The sequence below is a fragment of the Rhinolophus ferrumequinum genome, assembly GCF_004115265.2.
Source record: "Rhinolophus ferrumequinum isolate MPI-CBG mRhiFer1 chromosome 5 unlocalized genomic scaffold, mRhiFer1_v1.p scaffold_110_arrow_ctg1, whole genome shotgun sequence".
NCBI classification, from domain to species: Eukaryota; Metazoa; Chordata; class Mammalia; order Chiroptera; family Rhinolophidae; genus Rhinolophus; species Rhinolophus ferrumequinum.
This window is the reverse complement of record NW_022680355.1, coordinates 11,487,458-11,511,813: the sequence shown is the minus strand read 5'-3', so window position 1 is coordinate 11,511,813 and position 24,356 is coordinate 11,487,458. Positions and strand designations below refer to the sequence as shown.

Here is a 24,356-nt window from a genome sequence, read left to right as displayed (position 1 = left end):
TCTTGGCAACTGAAATAAAAGGTCCATTAACTTCAGTCAATAATGTCACAGTGTGAGAGAACCTATCTCTCCATACCCTTGCCACCTTTGAAAATTAAAGTTATAAAAATGTTTTCTCTTTTGTTTTAATTTGATTTTCTTTGTATTAATGAGGCTGAACACCTTTCAGACACTGCAGGTGGTACCATAAAAATTTTCTGAAATGAATTCATCAAGAATCTCTAAAAAGTTTATTTATCCTTTTAATCAGTAATTTCTTTTCTCCAAATCTTTTTAAAAAGTAGTCATAGATAAAGGTCAAGATACATGTTCAAGAATTGGGGATATGCCCAGGAATAATGTTTAAGATCAGGTTAAAATGGTTAAGTTAAGCCTACATTAAATTGGAATGTGGTTCCTACCAGCCAGGAGATGGGAGCTGGGAAAGACAGCTAGCTGCGTCCTGGGCGCAGGAGACGAGGGTGCCTACCTAAATTGCGTCTGGACTCCTTGTGACTCTTTGCCATGCCGTCTCTTTTTCTTGTTGGGCCCCACTAACCTTTCTATTCTCTTCCCCTTCCCTTTTGTATCCCATTTCCCTCCCACGCACCACCTACTTTTAATCTGAGAAATTTTTGTAGGGGAGACCCTTACTTTGACTCTTTATGGTTGTTGTTTTTTAATGCCAAAATGTCCCCTCTATTCTCTCTTATGCTTGGGTCTCTGGAAACCAAAGCCAAGAAGACTTTTCATTTATATGCCTGTCCCATCCCGCCCTTAAGTAACTGACAAGAGGCTAGCCAAACTGATTAAATGGGAGATGGGGAAAGAACAATGTGCTGTCATGAGGGGAAAAAAAGACTTTAATACATCAAAATAATATCCCTCTAAATATACACGTATTACATAGATGTGTGGAAGCAAGACCTTTGCTCAGTAAACTCTCTCCCTCATTTCCTTAGAATCCCATTTGGTTGCAGAGCAATTAATTTCCTTATTGTAACTGGGGTAAAGAACATGTACTGTAATCCATACAAAGAATATTGATTCCTCGGACAGTAGAGAGCAAATAATATGAAGAAAATTCTTTGTTGTAGAAGTAGGATCTTTTTAAAACTATCCTAATCCTTAGCCTTTAAAAAGAACATTTGTGGTAGCACCAGTGGGGCAGGACTCATTACTATGTGCTTACTACATATTGGAAACATATTGGAAACCTACAGTCCTGAGAGTATAAACTTACTTCTACAATGAGTGAAGACACACAGTAGGATTTCAGTTTTCCATCTGAAAGATGGACCCAGAACTGCACTCTAAAGATCAAAATGGATATTTATACTTGGGAAGGTATCCTCAATAGAGCCTCAATAGATATGATACTTTTATTTGTAAAGTTTCACTATTACAGATGTTTAAATTCTGGTGTCCACATTAAGAGAGGAGAGAAAAGCTCTAGATAATAGGATAAGGTGTTGTATTGATCAGTTGATGAAAACGTGACCAGAGACTCACAGAAATCTAACTCCTAGGAGCAATGATGACCTGTGAGGTATATGTTTTAATCCGTAAAATCCAGAAGAAAGTAGAAATAACAAAATTATATATATATGTATATATATAGTTTCAATCAATCACATATAGCTGAAGAGAGATATTTTAGGTATTTTCAATGCTTTTGTTCGTGTGATCTGTTCTAGAATCATAGACTGTTTGGCCTAAGAGAGCCCTGATAATCTAATTCAGTCTCCTTGTTTTTCAGAAGAAGAAACTGAGGCACAGATGTGTTAAATTACTTAGGGTTACACACAGGTTATTGTCGGAGTTCAGCCTCCCAACATGAATATTCTTGAGGGTCTTACTTTTTACAAAGCTAGATGCGCTGCATATCTGACTCCACGGAGGAAACAGTACTTTGCCTTGAGAGGGAGTGAGTGTTTTAGACATGGAGCCTATAATTGAAGATAATATGATCGAAATGAAATAAAAATGAGAGATTATTAGATATTTATTCAAAAAGACAAGTGTAGGGAGTCGGATTACATTGAGATTACATTTTATCTCTAATAATCAAGAAGGATGAAGAACGTGTGTTTTTTTTCTCTGCAGATCTAGGGCAAGGTTAGAAGGCAAACTACCTCTAATAGTTTGCTTTCGATAACATAAGACCATATAATTAATTTCCATTATGGAAGCAGAAGGAGCAATTTAAATTAAAAGAAGTATGCTTGTATACATATGTGTGTATGTTCAAGATACAGAAAGTAGGGAGAGTAATCAACAAATAAATCTCAGTTTTGGCCTGTAACTGTTATGAGGGTAAGAGGGGAACCACTACAAGTAGGAAAAACAGGTGCACTCTGCATTGCCAGACCACGGGGCGGAATGGGAAAGGCCCTCAACTGTTGCTGCTGTTTCTTGTTTTGCTTCACAGGCCTAAAGATACACACCCTCTTGCCAGTTCTGCTACCACTTAATGCCCCAGCCTCCTTACTCCAAGAAAAAAGACGAACATGAGTAGGATGAAAAGCAGATTCCTTGATAAACCTTTTTTCTTCATTCTACTATTATAGAAACAGTCAATAAATTCAGTCACCCCTCCAAACATGTTTATTGATACCTACTAAGTACAAGGAACATAGGTGTTGGGTACTATAGCCCTTAGTATTTGTATTAAGTTCTTAGTGGTACTACTTAGTACTTAATACTAAGTACCATAGGAGCCTTGTTGCTCCAAATGTGGTCCATGCACCAGCAGCATCAGTATCCCCCCATGAGGTAGTTAGAGATGCATAATCTCAGCTCCCAGACCTAATAAACTAGTATCTGCATTTTAACCAGAGTCCCAGGTGAGAAGAGCAGCTACGGGAAGCGCTAACAAGTGGCTTTATTATAGGAATATAATAAAGTAATAAATATAATAAAGTAGACAAGTTTGCGGACTCAGGCGATTGAACCGGAAGTGAGCTCCTCAAGAAGATTAGAAACCATCGGCTTTTTGATTCTTTGTGGAACCCAGCTTGACTTCACCGCAGTGAAAGCTGAGGGGAATAATTCCACTTTAGTCCCATTAGGTTCTGTAGCTTAGTGAAGGATGTCTATGTTGTTATGGTGGGGGCTGGAAGCGGAAAAATAAAAAGTATTGCTCAGTAGTTCACGTAAGACACCCCCAGAAATAGCTTGTTGGGCCTTGGGGGCCCTGTGGCCCTGCAAATCCCAGTCACTCAGACCAGAGCACGGGCATGGGTTTGTAGCCTGGGAACACTTGGGTTCCATGCATTTACAGCCAGGGCATAGATATTTTATATGCTGCCTCCCCCGCCCCCTGCATGTTCGAACATTTAAAAAGTCTGCTTCTGTTCCTGCTCAGCGGAGGCTTAGGTTTTCACTCTGTCAGGAGGATAATAACGTGACTATTCCCATTTCACACTCTGTATCAGGGCATGGCTCACGGAGCTTCAGCGGGTTCCTCAGTTCGCCTGTGGGAAAGAGAGTTTTGAAAAGTCATCTTGGTAAGCAGCAGGCAGGCGCTCAGGTCCCAGTGTTTGCAGAAAAGACCGCTAACTTACAGAATGCAGAGAAATCTGGGCTGAACTTGCACGGCTAATGAGCACAACTTTGCTCTCTGCAGTCTTTCTGCTGCAGCTCAGAAGTGAAAATGAGATTTCCCCGAGCAATAATTCATTGTTCATTGCCCACTGGCTGATCCTTCTCACCTAGGCTTATTTTCAAACATCCAAACTTTGTTATTGAAGAGATGGCCGGTTTGTCAGTCTCTGCCATGAAGGTAACTCCACTTCCCCCTTTGTGAAATAAGTGAGTTGCCCAAATGACTCCCTATGCACAGGTTTTTCACCCCCAACATTTTATTTGGAAAAATTCTCTAATCTCCAGAAAAGCAGACACGAGAGTTTAATGAACACTGGTGTACGCTTTACCGAAATTCACCAATTGTTGACATTTTGATTGTGTGTGTGTGTGTGTGTGTGTGTGTGTGTGTGTGTGTGTGTATGAAGAATCCAGGCCAGGTAACTGGTAGAATGCCCCACATTCTGGATTTGTTCATTTCCTCATGTTTAGATTCAGGTTTAGCATTTTTAGCAAGATTACCACATTTGTGATGTTATGTACTTTTTATTATATCACATCAAGAAGTGTATGCTAACGGTTTATTCCATTATGCTCATTTTAATTTTGATCACCTAGTTAAGATCGTTTTGTTAGATTTCTCCATTTTAAGATAACTTTTCTCCTTTCTAGTTAATCGATAACCTGTATGTTGGATATTTGACAGCATGTGAATATCCTGTTTTCCAAATAACCTTTCACCCAATGGTTTTAGCATTTATTGACAACATTTGATTGAATAAATTATAACATGGGGATTGCAAATGGTGATTTTCAAATTCCATAATTCCTTCTACATTTATTGACTGACACTCTCCTACAGAGAATTCCCTATCCCTCATCTTTTCTCTCTCTCTGTCTCTCTCTGTCTGTCTCTCTCTGCCCCCATCCCTCTCTCCCTCTCCTTCCCTCATGTCTGAATATCACCACAGACATATAAATTATTTTTAAAATTCCATATGTTATAATCCATTACTATATTTTTTATTCTCAAATTATTCAAAATGTGTCTAGTGGTGACCCTTCAAGCTAGTTCCTTTGTCCTTTGACATGCTTCTATTCATTTTTTTTAAAAACAAAACTAGAAAAACAAATTCAAGTTAAACCCAAAGCAACCAAAAATGATTATATAGCAAAGATAAGAACATACATAAATAAAACTGAGAGTAGAAAAAGAGAGAATCAATGAAATAAACGCTGGTACTTTTAAAAGATAGCACAATTGATAAGCCTCTAGCTAGACTGACCATGAAAAAAGAGAAGACACAAATTACCAATATCAGGAATGAAAAAGGGATATTGTTATTGACCCTTCAGTGTAATAATGAATATTACAAACAAATGCATGCCCATCAATTCAACAACTTAGATGAAATTGAAAAATTTGTTGAACAACAAAAACTCCCACAATTCATTCAAGAAGAAAGAGATACCTGGAATATTTCTATATCTAGTAAGGAAACTGATTTGTAGTTAAAACACTTCCAACAAAGAAAGTTCTCCAGGCCTGGAAAGCTTCACAGGAAAATGCTATCAAACACTGAAAAAAGAAATAATACTAGTCCTACACAAACTATTCCAGAATACAGAAGCAGGGCTGGGACTAGAGCGAGGCAAGAAAACACTTATGTGAGTGCAGGGTCAGCACCGTTGCGGGACTGCCACTATAAAGATTGCACTTTGGGTGCCTTGGTTAACTCACCCTGCACAAGTCCTGTATAGAAGAGGAGGGAACACTTCCCACTCATTCTATAAGTCCTACAAGAAAAGACAACTACAGACAATACCCCTCATGAACATGGATGCAAAATTCCTCAAACCAATACTAACAAATCAAATCTAACAATATATTAAAAAAGGGTAATACATTATGACTAAGTAGAATTTACCCTAGGAATGCACAACTGGTCCAACATTTGAAAATCAATAAATGTAATTAACTATATCAACAGACTAAAGAAGAAAAACAATATGATCGTCTCAATAATGCAGAAGACACCTTTGGCAAAATTCGGCATCCATTCATAATTAAGGAAAAAAAAGTCTCAACAAACTAGTAATACAAGAGAATTTATTCAACCTAATAAATGCCATCTACATTAACATTATATTTCATGGTGAAAACTGAATGTTTTCCCCCTAAGATTGGGAAAAAAACAGGCTGTCTGCTATCACTTTTCCTATTTAATGTACTAGAAGTCATGACCACGACAGTAAGGCAAGAAAAAGAAATAAAAACATACATTGTAAAGGAAGGAATAAAACAATATTTATAAATTACATGGTTTCTGTGTTAAAAATCCCAAAGATTCTATATAAAAAAGCTAAAACCAATCAGTTAGTTTAGTAAAAGCACAAGATACAAGGGCAACATAGAAAATTTTGTATTTCTATATATTAGTGATGAACAATTATAAATTGAAATAAAAAGTACCATTTAAAGTAGTACCCAAAATAAAAACTACTTAGACATAAAACTAACAAATTAGGTGTGAGATTTGTATGCTGATAACTAAGACACCAATGAAAGAACTCAAATACCTAAATAAATGTAGAGATATACCATTTTCAGGGATTGGGAGACTATATAGTAAAATAGTAATTCTCCTCATACTGACTTGTAGAATCAACAAAATTGCTTTGAAAACCTCAGCAGGATTTTTGAAAAAATTGATGAACCAATTCTAATGTATATGGAATGTTAAGAAGCTAGAATTCCCAAACCAACTTTGAAAATGAAGAGGACTGGCTTCTTCAAATGAAAATGGAGGACTGGCTTTACTTGGTATAAAGCTACAGTAGTCAAGAGATCATGATTTCAGAGAAAAGATAGACATATAAATTAATGGAAGAGAATTAAGACCAGAAATTGATCCATACATATATGATCAATAAATGAGCAAAGGCAATTTTAATGCAGAATGGACAGTCTTTTCAACAAATGGTGCTGGAAAATTGGATATTCACAGGCAACAAAATAACTCGCAATCCACACATAACTCCATATATAAAAATTAGCTCAAAGTGAATCATCGGCCTAATTGTAAATTAGGTTTATGATTATTAAATTGTAAATGTAAATGAGGATAAAAACCTAAGACTATAAAACTTCCAGAAGAAAACATGGGAAAGAACTTTTCCTGCCTTTGGGATAGGCAAAGATTTCTGAGATATAACATCAAAAACATGATCCATTGAGAAAAAGGGTAAATTAGACTTCATCAAAATTGAGACCTACTTTTCAAAGATCGCTAATAAGAGAATCAAAAGACAAGACACAGACAAGGAGAAAATATTTACAAATCACATTTCTGTCAAAGCACTTGGATCCAACATTTATGAAAGAACTTTCTCAAATGTTAAAAAGATTTGCAATACTATAAACAATGACACTCTTCTCACTAAATTTAATTCTTATTTTGTATTATATAGTTATTTTCCACAAGATGTTTTCATTTATGTTAACAGGTGATAGGTTTGCTATTGTTATTTTTAAATGAATTAATACCTAGTTTAAAAATTTGCCTGTTTTAATGTTTATTATGGTAAATATTGATAGATGTAATTCACATCAACAAAAGCTGTTTGTCATTCTCCTTAGAGTGTAAAGGAGCCCTGAGACCAAGAACTTTGAGATTTGTGGTTATGGATAGGAGATATTATAGGAGTCCAGCACCAGCCATATCTGTGGCTGTATCGGCCAAGTGTTCTATGGGGAGAGGCTCTTGTGCACATAAAGGAAAGGTTGTTTCAGATAATTTGGTTTCATTAAATGCCTGGGTTGGCACAGGCTCTCAGATGGCCCTTAAGTGCCAATTTCTTGCTATGGTTACTTATTAGATTCATAGACCGTACCACTTATGGCAGCAGGAGCTTTAGAAGCATTCTATTCTAGAATGACGCTGAGTGAAAGGAAGCTATATTTCCCCAGGCGAGTTGGGAATGCTATGGTTCTGACCCTATTCATGAGTGTCATCTTGTTGTGATCACCTGTTCAGATGTTACCTTAGAGGTTTTTGCTGTCTTGGTGTGTGTCCATAGAGCTGGAGTCCCAGACAGGTAATCCTTTTTCTCTGTTCTTTGCAATTATCAGTCCCAATGGATAGTTCTTTGCCACATGTTAGAACAAGCATCTGGTTCCCTTGTCTCTTTCTTCATTCTGACTAATTGTCAATTAACGCTCTACATTTGCTTGATTCTTCGGTTGTCACATTCTTCCAGTGCCCTAACCTTTTCTGACACTCCTCCACTGAGTGTAGTCTGAGGAGAATTAGATGTAAATGAGGATAAATCTGTCCAGAAGTGGATTTTCTTCAGAAATATTTGCAAAAAGGGAGTAGGTGGGAGAAAACCTTAAATGTCAGTAATAAATATGTTTCAGTTTTCCACAAAGGAAGTGCTTCAGAGACTCCCTGCTTTGTCATTTCAAAATTATAGAACTGGTTAATTGTCCCATTTGGAAAAGGAACACGCTGGGGTTTTAAAAGTAGATTTTATATCATCAAAAAACAATCTGAATTTTTAGTATGGTCATTTATTCACTTAAATGTTTATTGACTGCCAGTGAGTGTAAGGGACAGTCTTGATGCTAGAGATTAAAAATGGAAGGGGACAGTCATGATTCTTGCTCTCAGAGCAGCATTTCTCAAAGCAGCATTTCTCAGAATAAACGACGAATGAGAATGGATAATTCCTATTCGTTCTTCCATTCTCAGATTAAGGTTAGGTTAGATGTCTAAGAACTGCAGGATCAAAGATCTATACTTTTCTAATTTTAAAAGGTGTTATAATATTTAAAACATATGGCCAACTGCCCTTCTATAGTGACTGTACCAATGTACTCCTAACAGCAATATGTGAGAATGCAGGTTAGGGCCCACTGATTCTGAATCACCTGCAGGGTGAGCTGGTGTGGGCTGAAGATGGATAAAGAGGCAGTGGAGGGACAGTGAGATGATCAGCTGCTACAAGAGGGGAAGCCCGGGGTGCTGTGAGGGCATCCCCAGGAGTCTCTTGTCCTATCTTTGGGGGCCACCAGAAGATTCTTAGACATCGAAGCTCCACACTTAGTATGGGCTCATAGCTGTAAATTCTCCTGGAAGGACTTCCAGTTTTTCCACTCAGATCCCAGACACAATTAAGATTTCCCATCTCTCTGCATAGAGTGATTGGTTTTTGTTTGTTTCTTGATCATGCATTAAAAAAAGGAAGCACTTTAACAAGTACATTCATTATGACTGGGTGTCCCTCAAGCAAAGACCTTTGATGGATGGTTTAATATCCCTCCTAGCATCAGCTTCTGATACATTGATTAGAAAAGCAGCTCTGTGAGCACTGAAGTAACAGAACTGCCTCTAAGTATGTTCTGTGGAGCCTTAAGGACAAGTGTTAATACAGCCTGACATCTTTAGGACATCCAAGAACCTTTGCCCTAATTGGCCTGTGCAGAAATAAACCTGAACAAACTCTCCTGAGGGTAATCAGGTAATGGCAGGAGGATTGAGATGGGAGGGACCCGGTCAGGGCTTGGCTGAGCTATCCCTGGTGCCGAGACTGATCTAGTACTTCTCCTTCCTTAGGGCTTCACTGAAGAATGTGAGTGAGAATCTGGTTTGGCAATGTTCCGAAAGCATTTTCTGGAGCAGTTTTGTACCGGGTTTTGTTTTAGGCGCGGGACAAAAACAGATATGATAGAGCCACTCTACTGTCCTCCATGCCCCATAGAAAAACGGAGAAAATAGAAATAACATAATTTAGTCCACAAGAACTACCATTAAGTTTTTTTGTTTGTTTGTTTTTTTAAATTTATTGGGGTGACAATTGTTAGTAAAATCACATAGATTTCAGGTGTACAATTCTATATTACATCATCTATAAATCCCATTCACTAAGTTTTTAAATGCTCTAAAAATTGAGCAATTATTATATTAATTGGATGTATGCTGGTGTCTTTGTTAGGAAAGACAATATCTCTCCTATCATTAACAAACTACTCAAGAAGGAAAAAATATATTTACAAAGGCTAGATGTGTTGATGAGGTAGGTGAATTATTCCTCTGCTCAAAAGTTCTCTCTCTGGACATTAAGAACTGGCATCTCCATGTGGCATGTTGGTGTTTTCAATTCAACCAATTTTTTTTGAGGATTTACCATGTAACAGGTTATGCAAAGGATACAAAGATTAACAGGGCTTGGGTGATATCGTGTGTGTGTGTGTGTGTGTGTGTGTGTGTGTGTGTGTGAGAGAGAGAGAGAGAGAGAGAGAGAGAGGAGGAGAGAGAGAGAGAGAGAGAAGACAAAAGATAACCACCAGAAAAGCTACCATAGATTGGGTGCTTCCTATATGCCAGGCACTGCTCCAAGTTATGTTAATCTCATCTAATCCTCTCAACAACCATGGAAAGTAGGTATTAGTCTTGCTTTATGGTTAAGTGACTTTCCCAGGGTCACAAAGCTAATAAGACAAGGATCAAGGATCACGGGAGAATTCCAAACAAAGTGATATGGAGGCTTAGAGGAGGAACTACCACGTGAGTAAGAAGCTATCAAAAGCTTCATAGTGGAGAGTGTTATTGCAAGGCCTTGTCATCTGGGCAGAATTTTGAAAGACAAAGATTGTGGGTGTAAGATGTGGGAAATATTCTCAGCAGAGGGAAGAATGTGAGCAAAAGCCCAGGGTGTTTTGGCTGGTGTGTTGGGATGTGTAGAAGTACGATGGTAGATAAGACTGGAAAGATAGAACATTTTGTGGAGGCCACTTTTGAATGGCAACTAAGGAGTTTACAATGTAGAGCATATTAACAGGAAAGAAGCAGGCTTTGTGGGGTGGGCATAGCTGTACTTTAGGAAGATGATTCTGTCAGGGTTAATATTGGAGAGTAGGAAGCAGTGAGACTCATAAGGAGAACCACAAGAATTTCAAAAAAGGTGGTAAAGAGTCTTAACTAGGGCAGCAGCTTTGAGGATGGACAGTGTTATGTCTTTTAAAGATGAGCATCACGGGGTTTATTTTTGTTTCGGGATTCCTAGGGAAGAAATTGTGCTTATGGCCACCAAGTAAACCCATCATATAAATACTTGGATTCATAATATGTTGCTACTAATCTAAAAAATTATACATGCAATACTTTCCAAGCATCATTGTTCCCAAGTGGCGCCTGTAGCTACCCGCTGATGCTTACGGCAAAGCACATGTGGTAATATCAACCCCAGCCCTCAGTCCTGTGACATACCCCCAGCAGCTCAGTCCCTTACTCACAGGCTGCAGCAGGTGGACTGTGGCAGGTGCTGTACCTCCTGGTGCCTACATTACTCAAGGATTTGATTACAGGGGCCATGCCAGGTCCTATAGTCCTTCTTTTGAGACATCAACCAGACAGGCTTCTTTCACTTGGTTTGATGGGGCAGAAGTGATGAGTGAGGTTCGGGGAAAAAGAGTCACATTTGGGTCAAATTGCCACTCAAAACTAAGCAGGGAGTTAGTGTGGTAGAGGAGAAGTGCATAGGATGGGAAGGCAGACAAACCTGAGTTCAGGTGCTAGCTCTGGTCCAGCTGCGGTGCGACTTTGGAAAGTTGGATCACTCAGTCTTAGGTTCCTCTCCTGTAATGGGATTAATCACTATCCAAATATTTATTGTATCACTATCTAAATATTTATCTAAATATTATTGAATATAACATTGCCTACTCAATTTCCACCTCTCCCACAAGATCCATTTCTTTAATCCCATAAACTACCTTACACAGGTTGTTGAGAAAAATGCTAGACACATAGAAGTGTCCAGAATTGTCTGATTTGTTATTATTATTATACTTTATTATTTAGTGTCAAAAGCTCCAATAGGGTAAAAATTGTTTTTGTAAACTAGCTTTATAAAAGGCTAAATATAGTTCCAATTTATTTAACTATGGTTTACAAACAGTGTTGGGTATGACAGCTAAAGCATGAAGATTTACAGCCCAGTACAAAGAATCAACTTTCCTAGGAGCAAATGTCTACCAGTGAAAGAAGCCATGATTGTATGGGCTTGGTGCCATTGATCACACAGTCTAGAAAGTACTTGGAGATATGGATTACCAGTTGGAGAAAAAGGATGGTAGAGAGGAGGTGGTAGGATGGAATGGGGTAAGATGCTTCACTCATTTCAGTAAGGATGAGGGTGACATTTTCCTGGTACATAGCTCAGTGCCATGAATATCTAAGGGCTCAGTCTACGTGCCATGAATCAGTGGAGGGGTGGAGAGAAGTGGTCTGGAGAGTGTGGCCAGCGAATAGCTGGCAAGACGCCTGGTCCATAGTGGCACAAATACATTAAAAAAGAAGGAAGGAAGAAAGGAAGGCAGGAAGAAAGGAAAGAAGGAAGGAAGGAAGGAAAGAAGGAAGGAAAAAGGGAAGGAAAAAAGGAAGGAAGGAAGGAGGGAGGGAGGAGCTAGGATTTTTAGTTCCTTTACAAGAAAGGAAGTTTGCTGAAGAAACCTAAAAGGGAGTTTAACAAAACTTACAGAATTTTACAGAAAAAAAGAGAAAATCTCTGGTTGGTCATCAACAGATCTGTAAGATTTGAGGGCAAGGAAAAGGACCCAGTACCCAAAGGGACTTCCTTACATATGTTGCTTCAGAGTTCCTGAGAGTGTATTTCTGTCCATTTTCTTGGCCGTTTGTAAGGCTGCTTTCCTGGGATAGAGACGGGGCATCAGAAAGGCACTTGGCTTCTGGAATGAGACTGATGCAACGTGGGGGCTGGGAAGATAGACGGCCAGTCCCCATGTTGGGGAGTCATTGCCTTCTCTCTCTTTTCTCCCTACAACTGACCTTTAGTCACTCTCCAGATTCTTAGATTGGGTTAACTTCTTTGCATGGATTTCCTGCCACAGCATTAAAAGGTCCAACACCTGTTTTCATCATATTATTTCATTAGGTGCACAGACTGTTCAGGGAGATAACATTTCCATTTGCTGTTGATCTTCCCAGCCTAAAAATAAAAGTATTTAACTTGGGCTCATATGAGCTGAACTGTTTTCCCACCTTGGGACTGACCTAAAACTCCTAATTCGTCCTTAGGGCTTCAGCATTTCCAGATGCCTTTACAAGATGCTCTGCCTGGGTCTCCCATGGGGCTCAGCATAGATGAGAGAAGAAAGATCGGAGAGTTGAGCTGACTAGTAATTATTTGCTCCCCTTTTGGAACTCCCCAGCCTCTGGCTCTGCTCTGTAATCCCTCTTTCTGTCTATTCCGAGCCTCTTATCCTCAGGGACCTCTGGTGATCAGCCCTGTCAGAAGTTCATCTATTTCCTCGTAGCCAGAATGGCTCAGGCAGAAAAAGATGGTCATTCTTCAAAGTAGAAGTAGATCAGACAATGAGTCAGTGGAGAACTAAGAAAAGCTCCTTTGTCACCCAGAGAACTGATCTGGATTTGAGGTCACGAATAACCATGAGTGAATATCACACAATCTCACACACACACGCGCACACACACATTATGTTACATTGTCAAAGAGCTGCTCTGATGGACTGTAGATAGGAAATACATCTGGCTGGCAACCTACAGGGAAATCGGAGATAACTTTGTCTGTAATGGAAACAAGAACATTTCCTTTAGCTAAGCCGATTTTAGTACCTGCTGACCAGCTTCTCAAACCATTGCGATTGGAGGCATGGTCATTTTTCAAACATTTAAACCCTTTTTGATGTCACCCTGTGAAGTACTTGATGGAAAACATTCTGTCAACTTGATTCTTTGAACAAGGTGGCTTTAAAAAGTCAGCCAGAGGATAAGGGCTGGCTCTGAGAACCCAGATGCCAGAGGGCACATCTAATCAGGAAATGGGATGAGTAGGGACACACCAACCTTACTGCCCCAGCAAATGTTAGTGCTTGTACTTCACAGAGAAACAAGAGTGAATTTCCTAATTCCTTCCCCCTTACAGGCTGTTACACCACAATGGTTTCAAGCACTTTGCACTTTGTTACGCCTTTCTTACCCCGTTTACTCTTATTGCTAAGTAAAAGGTACCCAGCCCCTGTTCCAAAGGGTCACTTCTGTGCTCTGGTCCCTTCATCTCTCCAAGGATCTCTCTCACTCATTTTTTCCCTCGGTACCAGCTCCTACCCTCAGTCTGCGGGCACAACTTACTCAAACAGTTGAAAACCCCTGGCACCCTGGGTCTTGCTCTAGTTGCTTTCTGTCACATTCTTATTACTTTAATAGCCATGTTTTTCTAGGAGAATAAGAAGAAGAGCAAGAAGAAGGAGGAGGAGAATGGGAAGAGGAAGAGGAAGAAGAAGAGGAAGAGGAAGAAGAAGAAGAAATGAGCAATTTTGCTAATTTGTTGTTCACTCATCCATCCCCCTTTGGTTGGGGTCCTCCCACGTGCCGGGAGCTGTGCAGGGTGCAGGGAACAGGAAGATGAACGAGACAGTACTTGCTCTCCAGAAGTTCACAGTCTGGCCGAGAAGACCAGTTAATTAATGATCACACGGAGGGTGGTCAATGCTACCCCAGAGAGATTGACAGGTTCGCTGGGAGTACATAGCATCTTCCAGTTCATCCTTTAAGACATGGTAGAAAAGTTACTTCCTCTATGAAAGTTTTCTGCAGGGCTAATCTTTTCCATCTTAATGCTCCCACATCACCTTGTGTGGACTATCATATCACTTATCACATTTTACTGTAATTATCTCTTTGCCCAGCTTACTCCTCTGCTATCTTACGTTTGCTCATCAGGAACCATTTTTTTTCAAAGCCAGTACTTAGGAGATGGAAACTCTCAGTAAGTACTAACTGAATGAGAATGAGTGAATGTTAGAAGGAGCACGGTGTATTTGGGGACCAACTTTGATGGTGGTGAGAAGGACAAAGTGAGAGAAGCCTTGTAGCGAGGGCAGAGCCACGGGAAGAAAGTGTCAAGCACACTTGCATGTTCAATGCATTCTCTTTCCTGTCACCTGGGGCTTCTCCTACCCCCCACCCCCATGTTTCCGTTCAAATCTGGGAGGGTTTGGGTTTGCTTTTTATCACAGAGGTCATTTCCCTTTCAAATCTGGAGGACTTTGGCTGGCCGTGCATGAAAACCACACTTTCCACATGATGTCGTCGAAGCCCTCCCGCTCCCGAGGAAGGAAGCTTGAGACCTTCTGAAAATGAGGAAGGAGGTGAGTACTGGAATTAGGACAGCAACCAAGTAAAAATCTATGGGCCCCCACCTTTGAATCATGGAGGAGATATTTGGCAGAATTTATCTGACCAAACTCTGTTCTTGGGAGCAGGAGAAGTTTTATTATCCTTACATATTTTACTGAAGGTGTAATTGGACCCTCAGTAAGAGGTTTAGTGGTTCTCCAGACAGCTAGTAACAACCTGACTTCTAAGGCAGGACTCTTCTCAAACTCTCTGAAGCTACTTGAGCAATAAAGTGAAGGGATCCGCCTGAGGTTTCTCGTAGGAATGAGTCAAGTTTCCAACTATTTCACACTGACATAAATGCCTTTCTTATTTTGGGCTGTGGATTTATTAGAAGTTGTCTTAGATGCAGACAGAGCGGGTAAAGTTAAGGGAAGGGGGATACGAACCCCCTCCTCAGGGGTAAAGCCGCATCCTGCCCCCCAGCCCCTTCTGTAGGAAGGTCCTACCATAGAACAGTGTGCTCTGGACTCCCAGTGCGGTTTGTCGCCCCAAATCTTGTCAGAGCTCTATAGAAATGACATCCTTTTCTGAAAGTTCAGCGCCTTTTAACTTTGCCAAATACCCACTAATACTGTGTGTTTCTTTTTGTTACAAACTCCATAGCAAACTCATTAGTCGCTTATTAGCCAGGTCTGTTGGCGCTGAGCTGATGCTAGTTAAGGAAAATTAGTTTGTGGATCTTAATCAATGCGGGAAGTGATTCTTGCCCAGGCTAACAAGAGTTTGATAAATGCCACATTATATTTGGCAAATGCCGGCAATCAGAAGCAATAAAGCCATTAACAGATTTCAATAATTCAGTCAAAAAAGGTCACACATCAGTCAGGGCTGGGATGAGCAGAGGGAGGATGTGGGATTCAGAGTAATCTCATCAGGAATCCAATAAATTTGTTGGGTTTGAGGAAAGGAAAGAAAAGGATATTGAAGACAAGACTGCAGGGCAACTGTGACTAATGTTGAAGTAATCCTGCTAAAGGTTAAAGAAGTTTATTAATTCCTGGCAACTTTTATGACCGTGGGTCCCACACCTGTATGACAGAAATGACTGGTAATTTTGGATTCACAGGGAGAGGTGTGATGGTTGAGGTGGCTTTGGTATGCTACTTAGACACAGGGCAATGTGCAAGCGTTCAGGGCCACTTCCAGCCTTCAGTTTTATGGTATAAATTTAGATCCAAGAACCTATACAATGGGAGGACAGTGTCTTTGGCTCAGACAATATAAGTAATAAGGAGAAATCCATAGTCACAGGCCACTCGACTTTATAAAACTAGCACTTTGCATTTTACTTAAAGAGTCCATGCCTTCTCTTTAGATGGACTAATGTCTTTGGAAAACTTCAAAGGCAGAACTTCTGAAGCTGAGGCATTTCTAAAATAAATTTTAACTTAAATTTACATTCAGAAAATGTGTGTGTGTGTGTGTGTGTGTGTGTGTGTGTGTGAGAGAGAGAGAGAGAGAGAGAGAGAGAGAGAGAGAGAGAGAGAAAGAGAGAGAGATTGAGAGAGAGAGAGAGAGAGAGAGAGAGAGAGTTTAAGATCTGTTTACCAAATAACAACTATCACATTTTACAGATCGATGGAGTCTTTTTAAATTTTTTTAAATTGGGATATGACTGTCATGGAACATTGTATTATTTCCGGGTGTACAACATATTGATTCAGTATTTGTACATATTGTGAAATGATCACCATAGTAAGTCTAGTTAACATCCATCACCCTACATAGTTACAGATTTCTTTTTCTTGTGATGAGCAGTTCAATAGACTCTTGAAGGCCACTTATCAGGCAGAATTACTACTAGCAGGAAACACTTACATGTGTGGGGAGGAATATCACTGAAGCCCAGAGCAGGAGGACCCGATGGATAATAGCACATGATCGATATTCTGCCTGCACGTGCTTGCTTTCTCCTGAATAAGAGAAGTGGCAAGCATTTTGCAAGTAATTTTGAGATCTATTTGGTCCTGTATATGTAGGTTCTTCAGAATGTCTCCTTCAGCTCAATTTCCACAAAGGCTGACACTCCCAAATCCCTATGCTCCTATCTTCTGGCTGTCACTGTCCCCTCACTGTACCGTACATCTAGCTGCCTCGTCTACATCTCCATTTGATGACTTTCAGGCATCTCACATTTCACTTGTGCAAAACTGAGGTTCTGATTCGGAACCTCCCCTTCCCACCACTCAAAAATCAAACATTCTCCCTTCGCCTTCGTTGTTTGGATAATTGGCAATTTTATTTATTTACGTGTTTTGGCCAAAACTTTTGGCATCATACTTGACCTTCTTTTACTCTCACATCTCACATCTGATCTGTCAGCAAATCCTGTAGATCTTCAAAACATATCTGGATCTTTAAAATAATCTCTAAATGTAATTCATCACATGCACAGATTAAAGAATAAAATGATATGATTATCTCTGTAGCTATAAGAAAGCATTTAATAATACTTAACATAAATTTTGATTAAAAACGTATTAAATTAAGACTAGAAAGGAATTTCTTTAACTGAATAAAGGGTATAAAAAAATCTATAAAAATCACCAGCCTAAATTGAGAAAGATTAGAAGCATTCCCTTTAAAATCAGGAAAAGGATAAGAATGATTATTATTACCACTTCTACCCAATGTTATGTTGGAGGTCATATTCAGCATCATAAGACAAAAAAGAAAAAGAAAAGAAAAGAAAGGGAGAAGACTGTCATACTGTTTTTCTTGCACTTTAACATGCAAACATCTTTCCACCTGAGCTGTTTGCTTATGCAATTCTCTTCTGAAATGTTCTTAGTATGTGATCAGTGAACATTTCTCAAAAGAATTAACAGATGCAAAATGTAAGCTTCATGCAAGCAGGGGTTTTTGTCTGTTTTGTGCATTGCTGTATCCCCAACTCTTAGAAGAATGCATGTAGGAGTAGACCCAGACACATAATTGCAACATGAACACAGGGGGTTCCTTGTTTTTTTTTTTAAAAAAACTCTTAAGATTTTCAAGATCGTGACAGTAGAGCACTAAACCAAGTGTGGGGTGCTCTTGAGCGCAGGACTGTGTGCAACGGCACAGATGACATAACCATGAAGCCAGCTCTACATGAAATTTCACAGCAGGCACTTAACACGAACTGCTGAGTGAGTGAATACATGAAGGCTCTCACCTGATCATTCAACATCCCATAAGGCAGTGGGTACAAATGAGGCTCAGAGAGCTAACTGACTTGCCCAGTTTTACTGAATCTGTGCCCTACCTTGGCCAAATCCAATTGGGATTCAGGGCAAAGGAGCCTGTTGATGGAGTGCATACAGGTCGACCTCTGGGGCCACAGAACAGGGTGGGGAGGAGCGATGTGTGGGTGTAGGGGGCAGACAGGAACACCAGCACACCCCTTAGCTCACTCCTCTCTTGACTATAAGTGCCCCAGGGCAGTGGAATTGTGTGACATTCCCAGAACCTAGCCCCAGGGTAATGGAAGGGATGGGTGAGTTAGATGGGCTGTAAGTTACAGGGATCAAAACCTTGTTGAGAAAGAATTATAGGGTTAGAGTCCAGCACATGGTGCCTGCTATTTAATATTTATCTGTTGACTAAATTTATTTCCCATTGCATTAATGGGTCGGTATTGTAGGCACAGAATTATAGATTTACACAAGTCCATTTACGGTCAAGGTCTAATCTGAGGAAAGGTTCTAAATTGAATCCTGCAAACTAACAAGGAGAGAGAAGCAGTAGAAGATTGGAACCAGTGCCTCTAAACTCATCACCAGGAATGGCAGCTCAGGGATACAGTTCTGGGGCGTCCTGTGTTATCAGCGTATTTTAAAGGTGTTTACAAGAGCAATTAAAGGTAACAGAAGTAATTAAAAGGAAAGGCACAGAGGAGGGAGGGTCAAATCATGATCTAGTATGATTATGTAGCACTCAAAAAGATGAACACAGAGCTGTCCAGACTGGTTTGGTTAAAATTTTCCACTTTCATTATGTCAATTCTTTTATATAACTCATTATTTTAAATTCAAAAAATAGCTTTTATTATATCACCTTTAAAGTGTATAACATTTTAAAAGATTAAAATTTGTCTCAAACTCATATATATCTATTTTTAATTATGAAAGTATCCTTTTAATATATTCCCATATGAATACTTATGCCATAATTTATAAACTATATAGATTTTAGCTTGTATTCATTTGTATAAATTCCATATAACTTAATTTCTATTTATTACTACATTATTTGTCTATAGTCTTCATGTATCTTTTCACAATGGCTGTAGAACATTTCTTGAAGTCTCTATGCTTTGTCACTCGTCAACTGGTAGGCATTTTGTATTTAAAGCTTTTTTCCTCTCCTCTGACTGCCTTGGCACAAAGTATCTTTCTGAATATAGCTTTTTTCTGCTTTTGAATGACTGGCTTGGGAATAAATCCCTAAGGCTGAGTTTAGTGGTGTCCTAGCATAACATCTTGACGGCTACTGCGTTTACCGCCAACTCCCCAGGGAAACCTCAGCCTCACAACTGAGCGTCTGTCCTTACTATTCAGCAACGTGCACTTCGTGCTTTAGTGGAACAGTCTCCCACTGATCCCAGCTCACACCAGCTCACTGCCCTCATTCCTGCTTCTGTGCCTTTATCTTGATGTTCCCACCATACTTCCCAAACAATGCCCTCCCTCCTTGTTGCTGCTCAAAGAATAGCCTCCCTCCTTTTCTAAAACAGTCTCTCCTCTTCAAACTCCTATTGTGTATCTAGCCTTTATCATGCAAATCAGCTCGTCATTGTTTTCTAATAATCTCATTCTCCTCAATTTTAAGATTTTCAGCTCCTCAGATTTTCAGTTATTTGAATCCAAAGACTGTGGGTTATGTATTTCTATAACCTGATTGTTTCCATCAAAAATGTTGAGTCCACATTTGAAACTCAGTAAACACTTGGTCATCAATAAGTAGTTTTTACTTATAACCTATTTCTTCCAATAGTCCTTTGAACTATTCTTTCAAAATCGTGTATTAATCTCCTTTTTTACTTTAACAGATGGTAGGGAAAGGAAAGAGACTTTGGGGTGTGTGGCTTACTTACTGTGAAGGAGATGAAATGCACAGAGGTCTGCAATAAGAACAGAATACAGGTTAAGGAACATACAAGCAGAAGGAAATTTAGTTCAAACATTGAACGTTATATTGGTGAATATCTTTCATCACATTGGTAAATATTAACAGTTACCGACTGCACAAATGGTGTTATGTAACACCCCAAACTCAGTCAGCTTAAAATCATAACCGTATCTTCAGTTCACAATTCTGTGGGTCAGTGATTCAGGCTGGTGGTCCTTCGGGTCCTGACTGGGCGCAGTTACAAGTGTGGGGCTCGGCTGACGAGGCTGGGTCAGTTCACCTCTCCAGTGTATTCTCATGTGAGATCCTATTTGATCTGTAGCGTTGGGCCAACACATGAACAGACATGGGCAAAAGGATGTGGAGACAGCACCTGAGGCACAAAGGAAACACTGGTGCCGTGGCCCTCAGAGTCAACAGTAGTTCAGAATCTCATGGGCCAGCTACAGTTGGAGTAGAAGGAACTGACAGACGGGGAAAACTGGGGTTCAAACTGGAAAGGCATCAAACAGCAGGGAAAGGAGTGAGACAGGTGGCGAAAACCTCTGCCAAAGGAGAGGGGAGATGCGCTGGAGCTGAGGGTGGTGGCAGGTGGGGGACCCTGCTGCACGCAGATTGCTGTGAGAGGGCCTGCTTACTGAAAATACATCCGTCTCAGCATCCTCATGTCTCAAGGGAAGGCAGGCATCAATCTCCAGGTGGGGCTGTGGTTTCTGATGAAGGCAGGAAGGAAGGCACATCCTGATGTACATCTTGTTCTCCGTTCTCGGATGACTGGACAGACATGTATTTAAAGTTTTCTCTACCTTACTGGTTTCTGGTCCACCCCCCACCCCCATCAGAACGTGGGCAGGAGACAAGGACTTCAATTGTATTAATCCCTGCCTGCTGATTGAGCTGTGTTCTCTGCACTTGGAAATAAAATCAGAGTCAAATCTCATCACTGAGGAACAAAGACTCATTTAAGGCATGGGTTTTGCTGGCCGTCTCCATCACTTTTCATCAGTAAGGGAAGGAAGTGGTACTAGTTCAGTGAGTGTGGAGAGGGGACAAGGCTTTATAGGAAGGATTTATAATAGAGCTTAAAATAAAGTGTGGAGTCCTGGGACAGATGTCCTTATCTCACATGAGGTTCAGGACCAGTGATTCTGTTCTGCATCCCCACCATAGGAGACCTGAGGGAAGGCAGTGCACGCTACTGCAGCAACTTTAGGAGCGTAGTGCAGAAGCACCTCTCTCACTGGAGGACCGTGCTGTCTGGAATCAAATCATTGGAGGTTTTCTGCTCTGAGGCTTGAGGTTTGTTAGTCTTCAGAAACCCAGACTTAGACGCAAGTGCTATGGGAAGCGTGATTTGGCCTTCACCAGCAGGGGTCTGGAACAGCGAAACGAGGAGGTAGTGGGACAAGGCATATTTGGGTGAAAGGAGTGGAGCTAAGAATCAATCCAAGACAAATCAGAACAGATTCACAATCTTGCCCAGGGATGGCTCCAATTACACACATTGCTGGCTTATTCTAAGTTGGTTGTTCTGGACAGTAAGAGGATAAGCTAGGCTGTCAGAGCTTCTGTGGAAGCTCATACTCTAGGACTTAGATGTTTTGTGGGAAGACGTCACCTTGTTTTCTTTGCTAATTGTGGACCTCTATTCATGATTTTCTTTCAACTCTATTTAGAAATATAAGCTCCATACAGTAGGAATCATGGATATCTTATTGACACTGTAACACTGGCAGAGTAGACACTGGGTAAATATGTGAGCCGTTGTGTTTCTCAACCTATAACACCCCCGAGGGAAACAAGTTCCAGAGATTGGCTGCCCACTGGGTAAAGTAACACTTCCTTCACTTTGTTCGAAAAAAGAAATCAGTATTTCAAGTTCCAAAGAAGAGATTGGATTGTATGTGGTTTTCAGTTTCTCCCATCCCCATTTTTCTTTTTTATAAGCAGTGTAACTATTTAAATATCAAATGTAAGTTTACCTAGAAGTTTAATATGTAGCTCATGGCGGGCCAGACCTCCCTTCATTTACTGCATAGGCTGCTCAGAAGGTACCAGCGTCCCAGTGCTGGACGCGGGGATGCGGAAAGCCCTGGCCCTCCCAGCTCTGGCAGCCCCTACCAAGCATACGTACTTCACAAACTCCTAAGAGCAACAGCGCGCACATTCTCCTTCTTTCACTCATTTTAGAGTTTTAAGTTAACCTCTTATAAAAATATGGCCACAGAGTTTTATTTGTTTGTTTGTTTATAGTCAAATTCCAACTCAAAAACAGTGAAGAGATGTCAAGTTCACAGTTGTTTGATCTGATCATTTATTTGCTTTGACATGACTAGGATTCTGCAATGGATAGAAATTGATTTTTTTTTTTTTTTAAATCACTCTTTTTTCCTCCTGAAAACTTTAAAAAAAATACTTATTTTTTGGAGCAAATGTAAGCTCACAACCAAATTGGGCAGAAAGTACAGAGTTTTCCATATTCCATGTTATTAGAATTTCCCTTATAATACATCTAATACATCGCTCCTGGTATAAAAGTTCTCATTTATACATTCTCAGAGAATCTCTTCTTACCACCAACATTTAATTACCCTGCAAGTTTCTTGGCTCCCTCTGTTTTCCCTCTTCTTCATCTTCCCTCATCTTGAAATCTTTCTCTTTAATTCATGTACTGCTTAACAAGTTTTTTTTCTCACACATTTTCTTAGATGGGATCCAGAGGCGGTATACTTTCTAAGTTCCAGTCTGTCATTAAATCTCTCTCTTTGTATCTTGATAGGCAAATAGTATGGTGGCTGCTTAAAGGGCGGGCACTGGGGTGGCAGCCTTTCTCAAAAGTCTGTAGATGCTCTCCTGCGGTCTTCTCCCTCACCGCGCCTACTAATCACTGGAGGGGGTAATCTTGTTAAAGTGCAGATTCTAATCCAGTAGGAGTAGAGTGAGGCCTGAGATTCTGCATTGCCAGGAAGCTCCCAGTGGTGCAGCTGCTGCTGGTGGGTGATCCACACTTCAGCAGAAATGTGCCAGCTTGTTGGATAGCCAGTGAGAAGTCCATGGCAGGTGAGATCCCCACCCTCCAACAGGTAACTTGTTTTTTTCCAGGAATTTTGCAGATTTCTCTCTTGATCATGAAAATTTAAGAACTTTATTGGGATATGCTCACCTATGGGTCTTTTCTCATCAATCTAAACTAGGGTTCAGTGAGCCCTTTAATCGTAGCCTAAGGTGTTTCTTTAACTCACGGACTTTTTTCTTCTATTGTTGCAATCTATCCTCGTTATTCACTGGTTCTGTTTTTGCAAAATTTCCTACCTGCTACAATTTATTTTTAACCCCAGAGTCCATATCTGTGGAGTTTTTTGTTTGTTTGTTTTGTGGTCATCCGCAGACAGGCATCGTGGCAAAAAAATTTGAGTCACCCTGTGCACACATTCTCAACTGAGCATTCGTGTTTCAGCTCATGCTGTGAACAGTGTCCTTTTCACAGTCTATTTTTAGCTTTTTTGTGCTCCTTGTTGGTGGTTACACTGTTTATAATGGCCCCTCAAGCATAATGCTGAAGTGCTGTCCAGTGTGCTTAAGCATAAGAAGGATGAGATGTGTCTTATGGAGAAAATACATGTGTTAGAGTTTCATTCAGGTATGACATAGTGCTGTTGGTCGTGAGTTCAATATTAATGAATCAATATATATTAAATGCGGTCTCCTTAAGCAGACACACACATAAAAAAAAGTTATATATTGATCAGTTGTTGAGGATGCTGTGACCAAAGGCTAGCAGGAAACTAACCTTGTATTCCCCCTGGGAAAGTGGTCCAGTATCCACTCATTCAGTGTTGGCAACAACTTTATAGAACATAAAACCCAAAAATAATGAGACTCAGTGGTATTTAAAATTATTTTTGTCTTTTGTTGGTTTCTGGGATATAATCCCATTTGATCATGATGTATTATCCTCTTTAACATCATTGGATTTGATTAGCTAATATTTTTGTTGAGGGCTTTCATATCTGTGTTTATAAGGGATACTATTCTGTAATTTCTTTTTTTTTTCTTGTGATATCTTTGGCTTTGGTATCAGCATACTGGGCTCATAACAGAAGCTGCGATGTGTTCTCTTCTATTTCCTGGAAGAGTTTATATAGAAATAATATTAATTCGTCTTTAAATATTTGGTAGAATTCACCAGTGAAGCTATCAGGGTCTGAAGTTTTCTTTGTGGGAAGATTTTTAGCTATGAATTCAATTTCATTAATCAGTAAAGGACTAGTCACATTATCTATTTCTTCCTGAGTGAGTTCTTCGTGGCTAATACAAGTTTTCTGAAACTATAGTTTTCTCTGGAAAGCTCAAACTTTATCACTGGCAACAAATACTGTTAGTTGTCTTCCTTGCAATGAGAATATGTCTGCCATCTACCCAACCATAGTTTGTCTGTCAGTTGTTCTTTCAGGT

General features: G+C 39.9%; 1 protein-coding gene across 1 annotated transcript in view; it reads left to right on the top strand.

Annotated features, from left to right (window-relative positions):
* The window catches only part of LOC117019087 (aldo-keto reductase family 1 member C15-like), a 53,790-nt gene that overhangs the window by 6,463 nt on the left and 22,971 nt on the right, over positions 1 to 24,356 (top strand). The window contains exons 2-3 of the mRNA XM_033100499.1: positions 3,608 to 3,763; positions 13,829 to 14,758. The gene's annotated coding sequence lies outside the window, so the exon portion shown is untranslated. The remainder of the gene's footprint in view (positions 1 to 3,607; positions 3,764 to 13,828; positions 14,759 to 24,356) is intronic.